The following is a 23,404-nucleotide window of genomic DNA, read 5'->3' as shown; positions in this document are numbered from 1 at the left end:
GTCCCCGGCGAAGCACCACGCCTCTGCAACACGCGACGCGAAAACCGGACGGCTGCGTAACGACGCCTCGCGAAATGATAATTGCGTGAAAAAGGTGGGAGACGGAGGTCCGTCTCTCGCAGATTTTAGGCTTCCGCGGCTCGTCGACCTACGGTTTTTAACGCTGAAGCTATCGGCTGTGAGCTGGGAACTTTTCATTAGGTGGAATAACACGATTATACAGTTTGTGGGTGCTTGACAACTTACAATCTCTGCACGGAACTACAATGAGCTGATTCTGTCACGTGTTAACTCTTTGCACTCCCCCCCCATCAAATCGAGATGTTACACCCGGTATTAATAAAAAGCTGATCCCGAAATTCAAATTTAATTAAGGCAATAAAATATGTATTTAAGTCTATGTGTTAGAGTGTTTGCTCAAGCAATTTATGTTAATATAGTTAGTAGGTAATAATTTGTTCTAAGATAAACATGAGATTGTGTGTAATATGGAGTCGTGATCGAGGACGATCACAATTGTCAGGATTGGCCGAGTTGTAGGCGACGCAGAGTCTTTTTGGTCATCATCGTTTCAGCGTTACCGTCGAAACAAACAACCAGTCGAATAAACTACGTTGCAAAAGCAAGACGTCTTAATTTAATTTCCCAAAACATCGTCGACTATAATATAATACCTCATACATACAACATTTAAACGTTTAGTAATTGATTAGATACCAACATATTTAATAATGTAAACAATATGTTGAATAATGGTACAGCAGTTTTTAATGGTGACCAAGGGTTAATTATGAAGTTAATAAATTGTTAAGTGCTGAGTAAAAGTTGGGTACAAACAACTAAGTCCAGGATTAGGCAACCTGTCGCGATTGCACGCACGCCACGCTGGTGCCATCAGTCGCGGAGACGCTCCAGGGGGATATTAACCGAGCAGGACACCTCTCCTGCGAGGTTATCACGACGAAACGAACCGTTGTTGAGCAACCCGCAGCTCCGGCGCGGCGCTTTCCTAACTCGGGATTAGATTCTCGAAACTCTCCGGCGAGAGAGGCGTTATTACCTATGCCGGGCTCTTATTAAGCGACTGTCTAATTCCCCAGCTGACGAGAGTTTCGCCTCTCTCGGCAATTAGACGGATTCATCGTGGAAACCTCGAGTGCAGGGAAACACGTTTCGAACTTTTTATCACCGGCGACGCGTCGCGTCGGCACCGTTCGTTTCGCGCGGTGAAAACATTTTATTAGTTGCAGTGGCTCCTGGAATATTAACCCCATAACTGGTCGAGTCGGTTCTGACGCGTTGGTCTCTTTGCACGGTAGCGTTTTCGCATTCTTTTCCGAACTGCGTTTTATCCACAGAAACCTTCGGCCTCCACTCTGTATCTTTCTTCACATCTTCTTCTGATTACACAGGATTCTCGACAAAATTTCTTGTTGAACCGTTGCTATCCATTTCTCTAAACGCAGTATAAACTTCAGCATTCTCCTGGTATTCGCGTAGTGCGCAATTTTGTTCATGACCCCTTGCACTATGGTTCGTTTTACGGCTGCAATGATTAAAACTAGAACTACCAGACCAGTCAGAATGACTCGTTTTACAATTTCATTTTAAAATTCCTACTTCATGTTATATTTTGTTCCCGCAATGATGTAATAACTTTTACAGCGATAACTAATGGAGTAATACAATGAATTTTATTTCTGTTTAATTTATTCAGAATCAAAATAATTTTGTATCATGACTACTTATACCAATACCAGTCATTTTGATTGGTATGTACTTCTCTAAGTAGAAAAGTATTCTTATTTTATTTATTAGTTTATTAGATATTTATTAGATATTTAGATAGATTTATTGATGTGTTGCGCAACGTCTTATTCGGGGCCACTATACGGTTGTGTTGCTGCGGAGGACCGGAACGGTTGAAGACCGCGGGCGTCGGACATCCGGGAGGCCGGTAATGAATTTGTAAGTCCCAGAAATCGATGGCCGAGCCGTAGAACCGGTAGTCCCTGCGTAGTTCTCGCGTTTTTCACGGAACGATCACAAAATTGGCAGTTAACCGCATGTACGCCGGTATCTGCCAGGACGATCTCGAACGCGGTTGATATCGAAGCCTATCTTCTATCTTGGCATCGGGCCAGGAACAACGAGACAAGGCGCAGCAGCGACCGACTCCTCTGCGGTGCGGTGGGGAGAATAGTAAATGATAACGTTCCTTCCGGCACGGTTCATTGAATCGATGTTGCAAACGTATTTCGCGTCGACGATCTCGTCGACGGTGCTCGTTACGATCCGCGGAGACCGGCAAGGGTGAAAAGGTGCTGCATCAACGTTGCCTCTTACGATATACAACAACCGAGACAACAAAAGAGATCGATAATCACGGTCCGTGACGCAGAAATAGCAGGCTGTCGACGATGCTTCGGCAAACGTGGACTCGACTACCCCTCAATTTGCTACCAGTTTCGCACGATGACTCCGATAATGCATGCGGTAGCGAACAGTACAGAGTACAGACCACCGCGCCGTGCGGCGCCGTGTCGTATCGCTTTGATGAGAAACTAATTTCCGGTAACGGAAAACACGCTGTACCGCTTGCTTTTTCGCGGGCCGGCTGTCTAATTTCGATCGAGAGCCACTGACTATCGACCGCAGACCATCGGCCGATCAAAAGACTGTTGATCTTCGTGGAATTGATTTTCCGCGAGCCTCGACAAGGTGGACGAGGCATGTCTGCTAGATTGTTTACTAATAGGCTGACTCATAATCTTGCGCGGATGTTTGCTAAGTTGCAGCTTGATTACTATTATTAGCTGTGACAGCTAATTTCTGCGAGGTACTATCTTTGAACCTTTGACGAGCTCGATAGTGTGGCCGTTTGAATCGTTGTTTTCTTTTCGGCTTCAACGCGTAGGACGATGATGAATTTTTATCGGGCTTTGGGAGTTTCGTTTTGCTGGTCATTTATCCGGGGTGAGTCATAGAATATATTTTATAAAGCTGATGTTCCCAAAATCGTTGCAGATGTCAAGCCAAGTACTTTTTCGCAGAAATCTCGATCGTAAAAATAAGTTTAATTCGGTATCACGGAAAACAGCTCACTCTGTGTGAAACGAAAAGAATTTATGTGCATCGATGTAGACAGTTTTATCTAAATTTGACGATCGTCATGATCAGCACTTATTTTCGTTAAACATAAAATGCATTTCTTATTTTCGCCCACAAATCCTGAAGAACTTATGGGTCAACGGAAGGGATCTTGGCCGAGGTCCAAACATTTTCCAGCTGTAAAATTGCGACTTTTGAGCAGCCGAGAAAATAATCAGCGCGTCTAGAAAAGTTCTTTTGAACAAGCGAATGCCCGAGGGGAAAACCCGAAGCGGAACAAAGGTATTGTGCTTCGCAAAGACGAAGTCAAGTGTAACTCCAGGGGTTAGAGGACCATCGTTGCGAGTCATGGTGACTTCGTGACGCAAGAATCGCAAAGTTTATTGCGCCCGAAGCTTTCGCGGGGATCGTGGCGCGCGGCGTTGCAATTTTGCGCGACCCAAATGACGAAACTAAGTATAAACGCCTCGGCAAAGGAACGCCCACGTGCGGCCAGAAGGGAGGTTGACACGTTGGTTTTCCCCGATGGGAGGCTGCTGCTCGCCTCACGTATTCTTGGATCCGGATAAAAAGAAATCCGTGCCAATTCTGCGAAAGCTTCGCGCCCTGCAGCCTCGTACAGGCTGATGAAAAATCGGCTAGTCTCTGGCAGCTTTGTTCGAGTCACGAGTTCAAGATCAGTTCGAAAAATCTGTCCCTGGATTGCGTAAATCGCCGTTGAACCAGTTCACGGTTGTTCTCAATGTGTCCAAATTAATACTTCTATTGGCAATCATATTATTCAAACAAACAGATTCATTGAATAACTTTGAATCGATAACCTTTTTGTTCTGCAAAGAGATCCGTAGTTTCAGCTTTAACGATATATTGAATCAACTTGTAGACTCCGTCGACTTCGAGCAATAATACAGTGGTCGAAATTTCTATAAAGTCATCTTCTTTTTCATAGATATTTTAAAAATATCACCATTCTTGTTGATTTATCGTATCTGGTCTTATGCCTTGTAGACACTTGGATAGAGGGACTGCGTACTCTAGACTGCTATGTTTACTATTTACGTTTGTTTTGATTTTTTCCTGTGTGGTGCAGAACACAAGTGCGAAGTTTCTATAAAGTCACTTATAGTGTTCCTCTGTATTCTGAGCAGAGAACTACGGAAAACTGCGAATATTCTAAAAGTATTGGTTTTAGAACTCACAGAAATCCTGTTTGTTATCATTTGATTCACGGGTATGAGAATGCCGAGAGGAAAAGTACTAACAAGTGAAGAAACAGCATCAATCGATGCTTATAAAGATATGGGCTGCTCTAATCGCGCAATTGCTAAGAAAACTAATCGGTCATATACTGTGATTAATCATTATATCAATTTACGTGAAAATTACGGAAAAATCATCTTAAAGGTAGTAATAAAAAATAGTCAAAGAGACAACATTTAATATTAATGAGGTATGCAGCTATGGAAAGGAAAAATGCAGCACAATTTCGAGCTGAATTGGAGCTCCCAGTAACAACAAGACGTGTGCAACAACTTTTAAATTCTTCTGGACAAAAATACAACTTAAACCAGGCCTTAAAGAAGTACATAAACCGGCCCGTATTGATTTCGCACGGGCACGAAACACAGTGACTTTATAGAAATTTCGACCACTGTATTGACGGTAAGGCCAATTTGGTTGAAACGGCTTCGAACCGTGGAGAAATTGGATCCGCTCCAAATCGCGGCTCTCAGCGGAAAACCGCGTGCGAACGGAAATTTAATAACGCGCGCGGTCGACGGCTCTAACTCGAGATTCGTCACGTCGACGAGGCACGCGTGACGGTGCAATCGTTAAGGAAGTAATATTCGAACCTCTTACGTAGCGGAAGCTATCGGTGTGGTTTCGTTTCATTTCTGAAACTGTAAAAGCGAAGGTGTTCCGACTAATTTCACATTGAATATATTATCTTCAATATTGGGACTCCATAGAGATCAGAAAAGAAGTATTTATCTTGAGGAGACGTTCAGTAAATGATTACAACGATGTTTAGAATGCGTCACGTATAGATGCCTCCTCGGTAGAACGTACCAGTGCAAGACCAGAAGAAGTACGCCTCGAATGAACAGATATGTAGCTTTTGGTGGAAGTTTGGAGCGAAACGTGTGGTGCAATGAGTGATTCACAGTTCGAACGATACTTATAGCCCCAGATCGTGCAAGTAGAGGTGGGTCATCGTGGATCCGGCCGTGGAGGACGGTTCTACTAGTGTTCGTCAGAGGGTTCGTTCGGGGATTGATTAAATTAGCGTCGGCCGTTGCACGCGAGAGTCGGAGGCGCACCTGCAACGAGCGCGAAGAAGAAGAAGCCAGTCGGGCTAGGGACGAGCGAGTGTCATTGCCCTGTGCTACGCCGTCTAGTATAGAAGGTACAGGAATAGCAGGCTTGGCCATCGGCTTAGACGTTGCACCGCTTAGTCCGCGGCGACACGCTCGGCTCGGCTCGGCTCGGCACGGCTCGAACAGAGCCCCAACAGTCTTCTTAGCACAGTCTTCGCGATGTCGCGAAGAGAAGATCGCGTGTTTCCCTCCTCTCGCGGCCAAACTAACAAATCAACCGTGTCTTATCGGCTGATCCCCGTCCCCTATCCGGGATTCGTGGGAAAAAACGACCTCGCCTGAGAAATTCCGCTCTACCCCCGCCCGGCCCCTGTTGCTTCTCCGCCGTTCCGCGATCTCGTTCCACGATCTCCCCTATTTACGAGATTCCCCGATCCCCGGCGAGGAGATTAGACCAGACGATAAACATTTACGATCTATTAAATCGATCCGATAAGACGGGTACAGAGTATCAAAATATATATGCGCCAAATGCAAGCGCGATGTACACGGTGGCCAAGATGTGGCACGGGTCCTGCTACAACATGAGAGTTTTATTGACCACGGAGAACAGTGGACACGCTCGATAAACGAGCGGGACGCTTTATCGAGCGGCCAATCACGTGCACCCCCTCCGTCCCTATCTCCTTCCATCCTACCGGGCTCAATACGGACTTGTAACCTCAGCTGATTTGCCGGAAGTATCCATTTTAGGAACAGTTCCCACTGTTAACCCCTCGGACACCAGTACGACGTGCAAAGTACGACGCATTCACATGCATTGCTGTTCGATTTCTCGAATTTGAAGATAGCTATAGGGTAAATATCAAGAGATCGTTGTAAAATCTGTATTATAGCCTGGCAACTGCAGTCTGCTTGTCTATAGTTTGATTTACCTCGAAGGCACCGTCGATTTAAGAGAGTAAGAGATTTCGTGAACAGCAGTGTCGTATCCTTGGCCCCGGCAGCCGTCCTTTTTCAACGAAAAGAAATTCACCCGATCGAAACACGGGAGTCACGAATACGTACTCTATCCGTAGCAAAGGCAGCGCCGGCTAAACCTCGCAACAGACTCGTTGCAGAACGTTTCGTGAGGATTTCCAATCGGGTTCGCTGTCCTACGGTGCTTTAATCTCCCCGTCGATCGCCATCAATCAAGCCCAATAGCCACACGGAAAAGTATTCGCCCTTTCTCCGGATCACCTTTCACGTTTTACTGAACTTTCGTCATGGTTTTAACGGGATTTTCGATCGGTTCCCGGTCATTGCGAAACGCCCAAGTTTGCGATGTTAAGTTCATATTATAGTATGTGCTCTACTAAATATATTCATTTAATCATTTACCACAAAAGCGTCTTTATAATTTCAATAATGGCACAGAGCATTCTCGCGATTTCGATGTCCGTGTCAACTGTTTCACAGCAGAGCTTCAAAAACGATTGCTACTATCCTCGCTACATCGCAATATCCTCTTGGCCGTGCGATCCGAGCGAAACGATTATCTGGAATGTTTTTACTGTAGTACGAAGGCGCTGTGATAAAAACCGCTAATCGGCATGGTCCCAATAAAACTGTCCCGGTTCAGGGGCCGTATCTTTGGAAAACGGGCCGGATCGGTACGCATCCCATGCGATCGGTCGACGCTGGTAGTGTGTCGCGGTTCGCAAACGCGTTTACACTGGTATTAGAGGTGGATAAGATAGGCGCGGCGAGAGAAACCTTCATTTAACGTTGGCGTGCGATACTCCAGGCTCGGCTCGGGCCGCGACGCGGCGCACAGAGTACAACGATTTTCATGCCGGGCTGATTGTTCCCGTCGATATCTAATCTCGGCTCGACGGAGTGTCACGGGCTGACGGTACACTTGTGGTTGTCCTTCGGGGCTGTCAAGTGTTGTTTGATCATACGTCCCGCTCACCACGGTGTCCGCGGCAAATCGTTTCGCGGCTCGACAGTAACGAACCCCGGCCATGGGGGACACGGACGTTCTCGCCGATATCCCGCGGTGGGGCAGTCGGCCGGGATTAAATGGAAACGTACCGGCGAACCTGAATGGAAATTGCACCGGAACACACGCTCTCGAAGCGTATCGCTACCTCGTGGTATCTTTATTGAGCGTTTTTACCCCGCGCCCGGTCTAACGAGCTTAGAATAATCTCCCGTTCTGGAATCGGTCTACAAGGTGACTCCAGGCGGACGAACCCGCCGAGATTCGCTTCTCGGCTCTGGCGTCAAATATTTTTCAAGTATTTTCACTAAATTCGGCGTGTTACACTTGGGCAAAGTCCCTTGTAGGATGCAACATTTAATGTACATACTTCCCTGAACGAAGTGCTTGAATTCAAATTGATCCGACGACACCTAAGAAGACACGTGGAACGTGGAACAATGACTAAGGGTCAAGCCCTTTTGACGTGACGATGTTTGATCGGTCTTCCTCGCACGACAGACTATGTACGACTTCGATGTTAATCTCGTTTAAAAGGTTGTGCTCGACCCCTGACGCGACGGTTTTAACCTGCATGAAGACGCGAAAAAATCCATGAAACTGCGTATAGCCCTTTGTTTCCGGTTGGCACTTCGCAATTATTTATCATCGATAGAGAGACGCAATCACTAAAGTTCTTACGCGAAAACGGCCTACGTGTAAACATTGTGAAACGGAGCGTTTTATAGGTCAGCTATTACTCGCGGAATATACCGGGTTATTTATACGATTATAGTTTATGCTTTCTACAAACAAGTCAGGTAGTTTCCACCGCTGTACGCACGTGGCAAGCGTACTGGATTCGTCGCGCTGTTCGGATTAATTTCAAGAAGGAAAGTTTCGAGTCCCTTGAATTATATCGACCTGCAAGGCACGACTAGTCAAGACTTTTTATTTTAACACTGAACCTACCACTGCCGATCAAGCGACCGGTTTCATATTATTGATTTTACGACCATAATAAACCATAATAAAAATTGTATCCAATCCAGGTAAATACAGTCTTGTCATTTTTGTAAGGTATCACATTTTAATCGATTTTAGTGCTTGGTAGGTTTAGTGTGAAAGTCGATCGAGTAATGTTTATGTCACAGACTGTAGATATAATGCATTCCTCCAATATAACGTTCTTACGGTTCCCATAACGGTTCATGATTTCCCTCCGTAACATCGCGTGATCGTTGCAAGACATAAAAATTGGAGACGTTAACAAATATTATGGTTTGCAATGTCTTCGAGCGTGTGTTTAGAATGAGAAGTCGGTCCGGAAGAATGATCGTGTATCCGTTGACGAGATCCACGAGGGACGGACGACGCGGCGCGGCGCGGCGCGGCGGTGAGATCGATCGGGTTCAGTACACGCTAAAGGGATTCGTCTGGGTCCGGATCCCTCGATCCTACCACCTAGTCGATTTCGCGGCGCGAATACAGAGGCGTATGGTCGATATTACAGTGATCTGCGCTACCGGATCGAGTATCGGGGGTATCTATCGATCGTCGCGATCTACGAGCTAGAGCGAGCAAACGAACGGGCTAGCCGGACGCCGCCGTCGATCCACGGATCGGGATTCCGCGGGTCCGCGGTCAGCAAAACGAACAGGATGTCCAACGATGGGATAACCATAGGCCTTGGCAGCTGCGAACAGCCGAGTGACATGCTTCTCCGCCGAGTTTCAGATTGCATGCCGCCATAGTGGCCTGGGAGATTATAATCAAGCGGCCTGGACTGAGATCGAGCGATCCGCCGTTCGACGGAAGATGGAATTCCGGCTTGGCAGAACTGTGGTTTCAGAGGCCACGGAATCCGCGCGCCGACTTCATCGATGATAGGCCTCGCTATCTCTCCAACGAAAATCGCAAACATACAGAGGATCCCGACCCGTCGAAAGAATCGCTCCAAAATGGAACAGCCTAAACGGGTTGCCAACCGGGAGAGAACCTCGCTCGCTGAGTTACTAGCTATTTAGGTCTCCGCTACCATATGGACACGCACGGTAGTCGCTCACGGATACCAAATGGGCGGTCGAGACGTCAACGGTGCATGGACTCTAACGTGGGAGGGTCAAACGCTGACACCGAGTCATTCAGAAACCGATGACGAAACCGCCTCGAAACGGAGTGCTGCACGATCCAGACTCTTATTTTTATCCTGCATCGTTCCATTCATTTGCTTGTCGACAAAGGAGGAGTTTTATGGAAATTGAGGGGTAGCCGGTTGAGTAACGTGTTCGCAACATTCGTTCGAGCACGTTAACCCGCAGAAAGCATCGCGAGGGTCCAGGTGGCGGCTGTCCTCGCGGATACCTCTCAAAACAAACCTGAAGAGCGTTTTCATGACGAACCGCCGCGGAGTCCATCACATTTTTCATCTCCTCCAGAGCATAGAGACGTTCGCGGCCGCTCAAAGCGGTTTATTCGGTGTCGATGGGACAGGCAAAGCGTTCCTCCCGCCGAATGGAGTCGATCCGTTCGCTCGGTCGATCGTTTTGGTCGTCCTGACGCCGCGAAATAGCCCGCGAATCGTTTGATGTCGCTTCGACGACGCTCGGACGCAGCGAGACGCGGCATGGGTGCAAATCGTTCCCCGACACCCCGTGCAAGTGGCCGAATGAGATGAGAGAGAAGATTATACGGTACGAAGGCAGCGGGCAGGGGCATCCTGTCTATCAAGGACGCCTTCTATCTCACTGACTCCTCCTCACCTCCTGTGATCCACCTTCTTCGCTCTCTCCTGCGGTTCTCCTCTCTTCCCTCTCCCCCCCTCTCTCACTCGTTCTCTCTTCCTCTCTCTCTCTCCTCCTTGACCATCTTACTCCCGTTCGTCATCCTCCCTGCGGAACGCGCAGACACGTCGCAGCAGCCTACAACCTCGCGTTACTCAAAGGTTGTTTCTCCCAACACGCTGCGTGCCCCTCTTCCTTCATTCCCATCGATTCACCGGGAGCAAGGAACCCTCGCTCTCCGACGCGAAGAATGTCCTGAGACCGCGCGAGCCACCTGACACGCGGGCTCTGATGGATCAATATTATTGTCAGCAGACAGTCAACGAAACGGAGTACCGTAATCTCAGGCTCGACGCGCTAGACCACGTTCATTTCCCTCGACAGGATCGCGAACACGCGCTTCCGAGTACCTCGCTTTGCCAACCATCATCTCCGTCGTGAAAGACAAGATGCGCTCGATAAATCTGAGGACATCGATAGATGACGCTTTAGGATCTAGAGTTTGGCGAGGAGGTTGGCAATTGTATAAACAATGGGCATTAGGTAAACTCTTCGTTTAATTGAGTCATCGCTCTTACATCAGAACGGAATCCTGTTTTCTGTTTCCCGACTGAAAATGGGAGTTAGAATTCCCATCGCATAGCGCACGAAACATAAGGCAGCCGTCGCGTCGTGTTCCTGCGAATTGCCAATATCCTCGGAGTCAGGCGAGCAACTGTGATCGCATGGTAGCACGGGGCAGCAGGAGTGTCGCAGCATGTCGTCGTATAGAGGTAATACGGCAATGTCCGCAACACACAGTGTCAAAGGAAACGCAATCCGCGGACATTAAAGAGCTGCGAAACGCAGTCGTGTTCGACTAAAATGCAGTCGGCCCGTGGACGCAGACTCGGGGCCAGACCTATCGATTACCGATCAGATCCTGTATCTATTCCAATATTGTATTACCAGGAGGGGTTTTCGAGCGGGTTCCCGCGGGTGGGGTTCACTCATAAAGAACGCATTGCATGGGAGTCGCCGGTCGAGATACATACGTGGGTGCTCGAACGCGGTTGCGTTTGCTAATCTATTCGGGCGTTGTCACATAAACGACCGACGACACTCGGATCGATTCAAGGAAAACGATCCGACGTCGTTGACGCACGTCGACGGTTGTGTTTTTCATGTTTCTCGACTTGAATCTTTTTCCTCGCGTGCACGCTTTTACTTCTTCTCGTCCCCCGAGATTGTCTTAAGGCTCTCCCGAGTCGAGCCAGCGGAAAACGTATTTTTAGAACACGGCGGGATTTCGTATTCCGTCGACGACGATTGCCGACGATACGTTCCCAAGTCACGACTCGAAAATTCTACCCCGAACATTCCGATCTCTGCGCCGCCACTCTGAATCATCGTACGCAGCACGCGCGGCTGTGTCTCGCATCGGGACATTATTGAACGGTGATTCGCGATCGCGGAGAAAAAGGAGCTCGAGAACCGCGGCCTTGCGAATTTAGACCGTCGAGGTACGAATAGAATCTTGATGAATCGCGGGGCGAGGTCGTGTCCACTTCTGTGCAGCTTCTTTCGTTGTCTGAATTAGGACTGACGATTAAATAAACTAATAAATGTATGTATATCTTTATTGTTTCCCCTTAAGGTTACAATTCTTCTATCATTCCTCTATTACATTCACTCATTCTTTCTTTCTTACAAATTTTTCTTATGCTTCTAACTTATTTACTAACTTATATCTATCTTAACCTATACGCTATCGATATAGAGAGAGAGAGAGCAAGATACATAATATATTCTATATTCTAATATAATATAATACACATATAAAACATATAAGATATAATATTTTATTCATTCTTGTTTTCGGCCTTCCTTTTCCGTCCGTACCTCTCCCATTCCCCTCCTTTCATTCACATTCTCTCTCCAATCTTCCACCTTCCTCATCCACTCTTCCCCATTTCCCTCATCATCCAACACCTCACACATTCTCTCTTGCCATCCATTCTCCTCATCCACTCTCATGCACACTTCCCACACATGGTCCCACGTCTCTTTTTCCCATCCACACACTCTACACACTCTCAGCTCATCCTCCAACCAGTATCTATCCCCCCTCATTTCATTTCCTAATCTGAATTTTGCCACCCTAATAAACTAATAAATGAAGAAAATAGATTAATTAATAGATTTCTCGCCGGAGAGAAACGTCGAGGCTCTGGTTAACGGAAGAAGATCGTTATAAGAGACGAGAACGTGACGCGGTTTGAGCCGGTTGAGACACCGATAAAAATCGCGAGGACAACAAGGATTTATCGAGGTCTCCGGCACGGCGTCCGGACGATCGTTTCCTGTCATCGCGAGGTCTCCGACGAGTTATGGCAGCGCGAGGAGAAGGAGGGCTGCATACGCAAGCTACGTGGCGCGAATCAAACGCGTGCCGATCGCGGAACTGCCATGCCGTCGGTAGACGATCATTAATTTTCACCATCCGCGATGCTCGCGATCGCGAGAGATAGCCAGTGATGATAATGCCGGGCTGATGATACCGACAACGTAAATCGGCCGGCGATAAAAACGACGGCAGCCTCGGTCACCGTGCCGGACGAAAATCGCGGAAGTAAGAAGAACGCGGATCTCGCAGAGCAGGCCGATCTCTTGATTGGTTCTGGCTGAATTATCGCGCGTTCATCGGAAAGCGGTTGCAGGAAGTGCAACCGTCCGGCGACCGGAGCACCGCTTCTGGCCGCAATTACCGGTGTACTACAATTAGGCTACTGTCCAAACAGGGACAGGCCGCGCGTCGCGGTACATAAATCGCCGCCGCGCCGGAGAGAAACCGAACGGCGCGCACGTGACAGCTCTCCGATTTTATTCGCCCGACAATTCCCGCGACTAATTGTCCTTTATTATTCCCGGCAGATTCGGCGTGATCAAGTATAACGCGGTCCGAGTATAATCAAGTCCGACTGAGATCGGCGATTTTTTAAAATCTCAGTTACGAAAGAAAAACACGTTTCCCAATCTCGAAACCCGACTTTCCAAGTATCTCGGAGGATCCGGAGAGCCGACTCGATCTCCGATCCTCCGCGATCGATCGGTTCTGGATCAAGGCAGACAATCCGCGCGATCTCTGGCCGGGTTTCCGCGAGTAGCCCGCAGCGGGTCTCGTCGTTGTGAAATTCGCGTTCCTCGGAAAGCGATAGGGATCGAAGTCTCGGCTATACGGGATAGTATAGGATAGTATAGGAGGCAATTGGACTCTCTCGCCGCGGCGCGGCGCGGCGCACCGGGGCTCGCAGAAAATTATTCGCAGTCCCAGGGCAGGAAACTGTCTTGGGTAAACGGTTCTCAGGCGCGGCGCGCGGAGTGCCGCTTCCTGCTCCACTTCATCGGGCCCCTAGCGGACTGTTTCAACGGAGACAAGAGAAAGGCGTGGAGATTTCTTTGGAAATTATTAAGGCCGGAATACACGGAGCCGCCGATCGAATGTGACGCGTGTTTTCTTGCCCAGCCGCCGATCGCAGATAAGATTCAAGTGTCTGAAACGAAACCGGCCGAACGTATTCTGGGAAAAGTCCCACTGGCTAACGCCGGCTACCCGTAAATCTCGCCCGTTTAATCCGCGTTCCTTCCCGACGATGCGTCTTACTCAATCTCCCCCGGCTTCGAGGAAGCTCCACCTCTTCGGGGGAGTCGTTACTCGTTTTGGAAAGTAACTCCGTTTCGCGGTCACCTTACTGGATTTCACGATCTCGAGAAATTTCGTCGCGGTGTGTGAAACGAACTTGCATGCAAAGCGAACGATGTTGTTGAACAAAATTTAGTGCTTCAGCCCCCTTTTTGTCCTTCCAAAGCAGTCGCTTTAGCTACCCCTAACAATTTAAGTGAATGCCTCAATAATGATAAGAGTATCAAATGTTGATGCGACCTGTATAAATAACTAAAACACAATTTGGTGCCTGTCGCCGCGAAGTAGACCACCGTTGTTTCGGGGATCTTTGCGAAAATATCACGAGTTCGCAGTTATTTTTCGCGGATGTATCCTCGGCGAGGAAGACAGCCGTCGCAGAACCGTTTACGAGTGACTTTACGAGGGGCAGGCACCGGTGCAACACGCCTACGTCGCTTCCTCGTCGAGTCGGTTGCGCAATCGTTGTGTTTCGAGAGGAGGCAAATTAGTCTCGGTCGGGCTACGAGCACGTAAATTAACGACTCGGTGACTTTTATTGGTCCCATCGACTGTCGTCGACGTCCGCCGCGCCGAGCCGTTGATCCCCGATGACTGTTCAGCGTAAATTGGGACCGGAGTTACTCTCGAAGGCGGATTAATGCCGTCATTGGCCGACACTGTCGCTCGTTCGGCCGACTTGTAATTAGCGTTATACCGTCATTGTTTTAATCGACGATTAGCTTAACGAGCGGCGACATAATTAATACCTTTAACGAAACGGCGATCACTCTCGGAGAGCCTGGCGATCTCAAAATTTTATGAACCCTGAGTTTGTACTTCGTACTCTGGCGATGTTTAACGATGTTTGCACGGTGTAAAATTAAATCTTCCGTCGTTCCGCAGAATGCCGTGCGCCCAGTCATTTTTCTTTTAGTGTGTATCGTTTGTGTAAAATTTCGCCTTCGGAATTCACCGCAGCCAGTCAAAAGGCATAGCGGACTTAGTCCCCTAATTGAGAAAATGGAGGAACAAAGTCTGAAGGCTCCGAGAAAAGGCGATCCTTTGTAAGCGTTTAAGGAGCTTAATGAATTAAAATAAGAAATAATTTCATGAATTTGTTGAATAAAAAAGATGCAACAGTGTTCTGAACGGGAGACCACCCGGTGGCGGATCCGATGGGATCAGCCGATGCAATTCTAATTCACGAGACAAATTCGCGCTAATTGCTCGAAGCTCGATTAATAATCGGTTAAATTTTCGAATCGGATGGTCCGCGTTCGACATCTCGTCTACCTACGCTTGAGCTCGACACCGTCGGCGACACGCACGGCGAACAATCGCGGCCGTGTGTTACGCAAGGTGCGTGTGCGTGCGTGAACACGTGTGTGTCGGGTCTCTCACGTGGGAACGCGTATCGTGGGCGAGGATCGAGCGTGCCTTCCATAGCAAAAGGACGAGAACGCACCAGATAGAGAGCAGCGGAACGAACCAGAAAAGGAAGAACGAACTGGGAGAAATGAGAGAGAGAGAGAGAGAGAGAGAGAGAGAGAGAGAGAAGAGTATCGAGTAAGGCAAAGAGAAAAAGAAGGGTAGGGAACTCGTCTACACCGATCATACGTGACTCGAGGAATTACACGGCCGCACTAGAAACGCTTCGTTACGACTGCCACGGAACTCTCTAATAACCCGGCCCTGTTTAAGGGCGCTCGCAAACGAGAACGATAGTCGATACTCCGAGGCAGAGATTACCCTGGGGTTCGTCCACGATAAAGCCTCATGGAACAGTTTTTACAGGCCAGAATCGCTGCATAATCGTTTCCTGTCCGAGGCTTATCGCGGACGTGGCTGTTTACCGAGAAGGATCAACGATCCCCTCAGTATATCATTTTTGCATTCCGAATTTTACGATCGATCATTTCTTTTTTGGCATCATCTGCCTGCCCGTTAATTCCCCCGCGGATATCTTATCGATCCTCCTTTCTCTCGGCTCGCGGTTTCACCGGATAGGACCGGGACACAATCGTCGGACTGTTCGTAGGCTACCTACCCTCTCCGGCTCTAAGAGATTATTTTAGCAGCCTCTGAAAAAATCCGATTAACAGTTTTCACTACTTTCCCGAGGTTCCTATTCAATTAACCTTCATCTCTAATGGTCCTCGGACTCTTTTCTATACGATCGATCATTACCGCTTCTTCCTTTTCTATGGCAACTCCTCGCCGATAAGGCATTTCGATTCGCATCAATAGGCCCCTCGATCCTCCGATCTGAATCGCCAACACCATCTTACGAGGACCGAGAAAAATGGAAACAGTCCGTCCTTTAAACAGCAAAGCTTGTAAATACTTGAACGATGATCACTGTGTAAGTGGACTGTATACCGTTCTGCTTGTTAATTCAACAGCGTCAGCCTCCATTCTAACTTTCAGTGGGTAGCTATCTAGGATCACAGCCTCCCAAGTCAGCTCCAGTGGCGAGAGTAGGACATGTCGCCACAGATTGTAGCATAAACTTAATGCATGACAAGCACAGAAGTAGAAGAGTGGGCTCTTGCGTGAGTGTAGCCAACACTTGAGAGTACAGAAGTAGATCCCATGCTTGAGAGACTTCAAACTACATTCCATGTTTCAGATACTTTACATTATGCTTGGCCTGGCGCATATGACGATGATCTTTTTGTCCTCGTGCACAGTCTGTTTCCTGGCATCGGTTGTTTTTCGATCATCGACGAGCAAGAAGAAAAGGAGCTATTCTTAAAGCCGTAATCAGTGTTCGAGAAGTGTACAGGGCTCACGGGGCAAACCGCTGAACCGCCCAGGACTTTCCACCTGCCCCGAGGATCTTATCTCGTACGATGAAACGCGAGCGTTGCGCATAGGTGAGTTGCACGTGGGGACCGAGTCGCTGCAGCCCTCGCGCCGGTGCATTCTGCATTCTACATTCTGCATTCTGCGGCGTGAATGGAGGGCGAGCGTGTGCCCGCGCGCAACGTGGCCGCGGAAGATTAATTAATATCGCAATATCACCGGCCGTACGCCGATGACAAATTGGAGAAAGTGAGCGGCCCTCGCGGTGGCCGTGGTTCTCCTCTAGCTAGGCACGTCATCGTGATAAAGGATCCAGAAAGGGATTATGCTACGGGAACGAGCGTCTCTGCGGGTCGACGTCTCCTCGTTCGATCTCCTCAAAACGAGCCGAAACCATCGGAGAAACGGCCTTCGAGCGAGACGTTGCCTCTTTGCGTTGGGGACTCTACTTGCTATGGAACTGGATCTATTGATCATTAGACTGAGGAATGCTGTGCATTTACATTGTGTAAAAAGTCCGCAGCGCACGAGACTTAATGGAGCTCTATGCAGATTCATTTGTGGTAACCATTAGACTGCGGATCGTTACGCGAAATAAAAATTCTCTGCATTCATTGTAAATCAAGTTGTTAAATGTAATTAAATTAATTATGACGTTATTCTAAAATTTTTCTGATGTCCTCTATATGTATTTTGCTTTATCCACACACTGCCATAAATTCGAAAAATCCACAGTCTATTAATAAGACCTGTCTCTGTTAATAATCTTGGCAAAGTAATAGACACGTGATTTGCATACACACGACCGGTCCAGTCAGCATCGAAGTCCTTTCGAATCGAATTTCAAAACAGCCGCGTGTAATTGAACGGTGCTCGTTCCGCTGGGATTCAATGAACCGAAAAGTCAAGCGATCGGGATGCAGTTTGGGGCAGCAGCATGCACCGCGCCATTCATAGCGATGCACGTGCACCTGGAGAACGGCGGCGCGGCGCGTCTCGGGCTTCTTGCCGTAGCGGAGATAAGATCGAGGACAGGTGGAAAGTTCTTGGCTCCCACGCGACTCTGTGTTTGGCCAGGTTCAGACAGCCGGGACAGCGGATTCGACGGGCCGGAAGATTAGAATTGGGAGCTGTTGCATCTCCCGCAGGGGATTAAACGCGGAAATAGGAACGTGAGAATGAATGATCGAGGCGCTGCTGCGTCTGCAAAACTAGGTTGACCCGGTGTCGAAAAGTACGAAGAGGCCCGGGAACCAGTCGGCACGTCAATATAAAATCATCGTCCCGTTCGCGGACCGTGCAGGAACGCAATGAAACTTGTTCTACGTCGTACACGTTGATCCACAAATGATTAGAGAATGATCAAGGCGTTGCTGCGTCTGCGGAACTGGGTTGACCCCAGGTGGCAGAAAAGAACCAGTCCATGCAACATCATCCTGCCATCAGCCCGCGAACATCAGTATAATCGTCGTCCCGTTCCGGACCGTTAAGAAGCACAATCAAACTTTTTCTGCGTCGAACACGTTGGTCCACAAATTATTGTAGAAAGTTCGCGTGGAGATGGTCGAGATTGATACCATTCTCTGCGCCAGAACATCTGACCCGATGTCTGTACGATCAGCTACGCGTTTATCGATGTTTCTAAACATTGGCAACGATTTCGAAAGCTCTGGGTCAACGTTCTGTCGTCATCTCCTTTTCAGTCGTTCTCCCGCTTTGTTGGCGTTGAAGAGAGCCAGGCCAGGTCAAGCCAATCCCAGAGCGGCTCATTGATGATTTCGGTCGGGTCCAGAGCGTCGTAAAGTCCTCGCACAAAATCAAGTCTGGCCCTTTCTTGCGTGCATTACGGTACCCGGGAGCCGGATTGTCGTCTGATACGCCGCGCGAGAGACGGGAATCAACTTTTCGCTGGCAGGATGAGTCATTACGGCGAGGTAGTAGCTTACATCGAACCGCAAATGACGCGAAAAACCGTCTGCGAAGGAGGGAAGAGACGTCTTCGCTCCGAACACATCGAAGCGTGAACGTTTTTGCTGTAAAAATTGCCCTCGTCTTGGACGATTGACCATTGGAAATGCGAGTACCAGTCCGACGCGGCGGTTTCTGCGCGGTCGCTGCGCTCGCGCTAACCTCCCTGCTCACCACAAATTCGTTATTCTGCCGTCTACTCGCTAAAACACGTCCTATCGCGTCCGAAATTCTAGACATTTTTCGCACACACTTCCAACCAACTTCGTCCACCGCTTCTACGCCCATTCTTTAACTTACTTACTCTAAAAAGAATTATTTCAAACTAGAAATTTTGTAAAAATTCAAAGCACAAAGGGTGAAAATAATGTCACATGGAGCCCCCGCTGTCGGCTGTTAAAGCTCAGATAAAAAAGAGAAAGATTGAGGGCGGCGCGAAAGTAAGAATTAGAAAGCGAATTCGAAGAGTTCGCGAGTAGAGTGCGCGTCCCGCGTCGCAAAATTCCTGGCAAACGCGTGCTCGGTTGACCGGTTTAAAGGGAGCAGGCCGACGTAACATCTGAATGAATCACGTCCGACCAAAACGAATACGGGCAATCGCGTGTCCCTACCCCGTGATCCCGTGTTCCTCCTTTTTGCTCGATCGCTCCTTCCACGGTCCACTTCGCGCAGGACTACGCGGCGCGTACGCGCGCGTATAAATAAACGGCCATACATTATTTATAAATCGCTTATGCACCAACGGCAAGGTCGGATAAGATCTGAGGTCCGCAGAAAACAGAGATACAGCCGTGGCTTTTATGATCCTGGGAGTGACCTATCGTCGGGAACATTCATCCCCCGCTCGCATCGGCCTCCGGAGAATAACTCGTTCTAATCGTTTCGAGAATCGACGGTAAACTCTCTGTTGTTCATCGAGACGGGAATTATGCGAGATAATATTCGACCACTATTCCGCCGGGAATAATCAAGCTCGAATCTGCTGCTGAAGATTTCGAAACACGAACACAGCTTTTGATAAATAGATCGTTGCTCCCGGTGACTTTAACGCTCGGTGAGAACACTATCGTCGGTCTTGGGCGTACGGCTATGCTCATTTAGTACCAGAGTTATCTACAGTTATTCGTTGAATTGCTCTACACGCTGAGAAGCTGTTCTCTATGTATATTGAATCAATATTTTATTGAACATTGTACATCCACTTTTCTCTGCTAACCTTAATTTTTTGCTCGGTGGGGAACAGACATAACAACCGACAATTCAATAACAATTCAGACCAGAAATTCCCTTGTTCCCGGTACGGACTCGATTTACGGAGCAACTGTTCCCGAGATCCCAAACGGCGCGGCGGAGTTGTAAACACAAGAGCTGCTCCAGGTTTACATTTTCTGTCTGGAATGCGTTCAACGACTCCTAGCTTCTGGGCCAGTGTAAACGGTCCAGGAAAAGGGTAGCAAGGGAATCAACTGACATGAGAACTACATTTTGTACGTATTCGTACCAGAACACGTGAAAGCCTGTTACGCTGCAACGTAGAAATTAGACAAAATTGGTATCTTCACTTCTAAAGCAGATGATTAAACTGTTATTATTATGGAAGGATTCTAACACCAGGATTCAACAAGCTGCGCACAGACAACTATAATACTAGCAGAATGCGGCAAATGAACAATGTTTAGCTTTTTGAGAACAGTCGTTCTCGTGTGCTGCGATAGAGAGCATTTGCGACCAGGGATGATAGAGGATAGACGTAAAGGAAAAGCCGAGGGGAAACGAAAGAGAGAGAAAGGAAACGAGGTGGTATCGAGAAAACGAGATCTGGCACTACGTTATGCCCGTTCGATTACAGATAATCACCGGTGCGCGGGCCGATCGAACTTCATCGACCTATAAATCGGCTCGGGGAAGCGCTTATAGTAGCGGCGCGGCGCGCGGTCGGTTTCTGCCTGATGAGTTATCCAATCGCGGCTGGGCATAAATGTACGATTATTTCTCGTGGCGCACGTGTTCCGCGGACGCATGCACCATCGTAAAGAACGCGTTAATCGCGAGATACCTCGCGGGGAACCGGTATCGATGCAAAACACGGCGAATTCGACCCGCCGCGCTTGCCCCTCTCACGCCTCTTGTAATTGTTCGCTCGTGTTGTCTCGAGCGATTCCGTCTAGCGATCCCGATCATTTGTTCCCGTCCCAACGTAATTTATTAATTAACTTATTTATCGCGAGAAAAGAGAAGTTACGGCCAAGGTGCATCGCTTGTAATGGCAGAGTGGGCAACGTAGAACGAACCCTTCTGGACAGGTAAAACGAAGGAGTCTGTGAAAGAAACTTTCATTCTTCTAATCCTATCCGTCCTCTTCGGTATGCGGATAGTCGAGAAGTCTAGATGACAACTTGTCCTCTTGCGATTAGAAAAGTAAATGTTTTAATCAAATAAAGTTTCACAGGAATGGTTCAAGCGTCGAAATGCTTATAGACACTTGGGTACAACAAGCGTTTCCAACGCATCGCGTGTCCGGACGCGGAAACCCGGCTGATGAAGTACATCATTAGCCCGTTGGCTCTAACGACTACGGGAATCATTGACGGGGACGATCGTCGTGGATCGTGTCGCGTCCAAACCTCGCATGAGCGATACTTCGGAAACGGTGGACACCGACGACCGTAGAGATCCGGTGCGAGAGCGGAGATGATTTTTTGCCGATATAAACCGAGCGACCAGTTCGGTCCAATTTAACACCCATCTGCGCCAGGAAACGAGTGAACGAGTCTTTCTCCTCTTCCTCCTCGGATGCCCTTCTTTCCGGTTGATTTCGAAAAGTGCACCGGGAGATCCGGTGTAGAACTCGAGAGCGAAAAAAAAAGAGAGAAAAGGAAGACATCCGCTCGGCGCGGTGGCGGAGTCATCCATCTTTTCCAGGAGGCTCATAAGCGATCGCGCGTCCGCGAGCGTGGCGAGACGTCCTTTCGTAGGACCCGCGGATGATGGATGGCCCCGCGAGAGAGAGACCACGGTGGAAAATAAAAGCAGCCGGGTTTCGAGGGACATATCCTCTCCTCGTGGAATCACCGTGATATTTCGCCTTCTGCCCGTGCGTCGTCACCAACGCCGCCGCTATTTATCCTCCGCCAATTCTCTGTTCCTTCTCCACCGGCGCTGACCACCGGCAATTAGCCTCACGGTCACGACAAGGACATCCACTTCGTGATAGGCTAAACACAGGTCGGCCACTCTATGAGATAGTGCCTACCGATCGGGGGCGCTCCACGGACCTGCTGGATAATTTGTGATCGCTGCCGATCGCGAGACCCAGCCTTCTTTTTCTTCTTCTTCTTCTTCTTCTTCTTCCTCCCTCTTCCACGGCTTCCTCCCTTCGGCCGTGGGAAGCCCATTGATGGCCGATGATTGAGCTCCGTCACGAGAGAATCTCGCCACGGAACCTCCAATCCGTGCCACTTTTCTCACCTTGCGGAAACTGGATAATTTCATCGGGATTTGTCAAAGTTCACTTAGCAAGTACTCTTATCCGTTAATTCTTCCAGTTAAATGTTAGTCCACCTACTTGTGCAATAACGTGTGGTTCGTGTGCACTCGCAAGACACAGTAAACTGGATAATCTGTTCTAGATGGATGATAGTTCGCTCATCAAGTACTTTTTCACTCATGCTTCCAGTTAAATGATAGTTTAGATTCCTGTACAGCCATGTGTAGGTATACATTCAAACAGAGGACAGTGAGTGAACTTTTGTGTTATTCACAATTTATATTCCACCAAAATCAATTTCTGAATGTTACGCGATTGTACAGATACATATGTACATCCCAGACCCACGTTGTTGGTGTCACAGATATTGAAACAACGTAAGGCCACACGATCTAACCAGCAGAGCAATAAAAGGCAAGGATAAACATCGCAGTAGGCGAAGGAGGAAAAGCTTTATGGATCTAGCAGGAAGATTTACGCGGCGACCTGGCGATAATTTCGAGTGTCGTCTTTTGGAGTGCGATCGGTGCCGGTCGCGGCAGTCGTCGCGTCGGGTCGTTATGAATCGTTGATCTCGATCTCGGTGCCCCGGGACGAAGTTGAGACGCGATCGCAAAAAGACCGGCAAAGAAAATCGCGAAGCCAGGGCATATCCAGTTGTAACGGTATACCGCACGCAGGTAGGCAGACAGGCAGGTAGGTAGGCAGAGCGCGCAGGTAGGCAGGGACAGAAGGAGAAAGACGCCCGGTAGCCGAAGCAACAACGATCGTAACAGCTCTCAACGAAAGCTCGATCGGCGTCGTGTTCCTAGTGAATGGAGGAGAGCACCGTCGGTGGCCTGACTTGCGGTGCATTCATCCTCGGACCCCGATAGGCCTACGGCGATTAATCGAATCTGGGAAGCCAGCCGACCAGACTGGCCCCAACCGCTTCTGCTTTCCTTCGAACCGGAGGTTTTTCCACGGCGAGCGTCCGCGTCGTCGGTCAGTTTCGCCATAGAAGCCAGCCACGCTCCTTTCCTTTATAAGGACTTCATTGAAAACGCGATCGTCGATCGCCTCCGGCCCGACGACGCCGAGGATCCTCGTCGATTCTTGTTATCGAGCACCCGATGAAAGAAAAATTCCTTCGAGAACGCACAACGCCACCTTTCTCCCTTTTTCATCTCTGTATCAGAGTTTCGTCGATCGATTCCGCGAACGATTAACAGGTACCACACGCATACATATACACGCACCGGCACCGTGTACATACAATTAAAACCGAGGCTCCGCTGAAGTTTGGAGTGAAAGGGATCGGGA

General features: G+C 48.6%; 1 protein-coding gene across 5 annotated transcripts in view; it reads right to left on the bottom strand.

The window, feature by feature from the left end:
• Osp (myosin phosphatase Rho interacting protein outspread) overlaps window positions 1–23,404 on the bottom strand; it is a 223,592-nt gene that overhangs the window by 193,707 nt on the left and 6,481 nt on the right. The gene's annotated exons all lie outside the window — the stretch shown is intronic.

Source organism: Lasioglossum baleicum, chromosome 1 (assembly GCF_051020765.1).
Source record: "Lasioglossum baleicum chromosome 1, iyLasBale1, whole genome shotgun sequence".
NCBI classification, from domain to species: domain Eukaryota; kingdom Metazoa; phylum Arthropoda; class Insecta; order Hymenoptera; family Halictidae; genus Lasioglossum; species Lasioglossum baleicum.
This window is presented reverse-complemented; position numbering and strand designations above follow the sequence as displayed.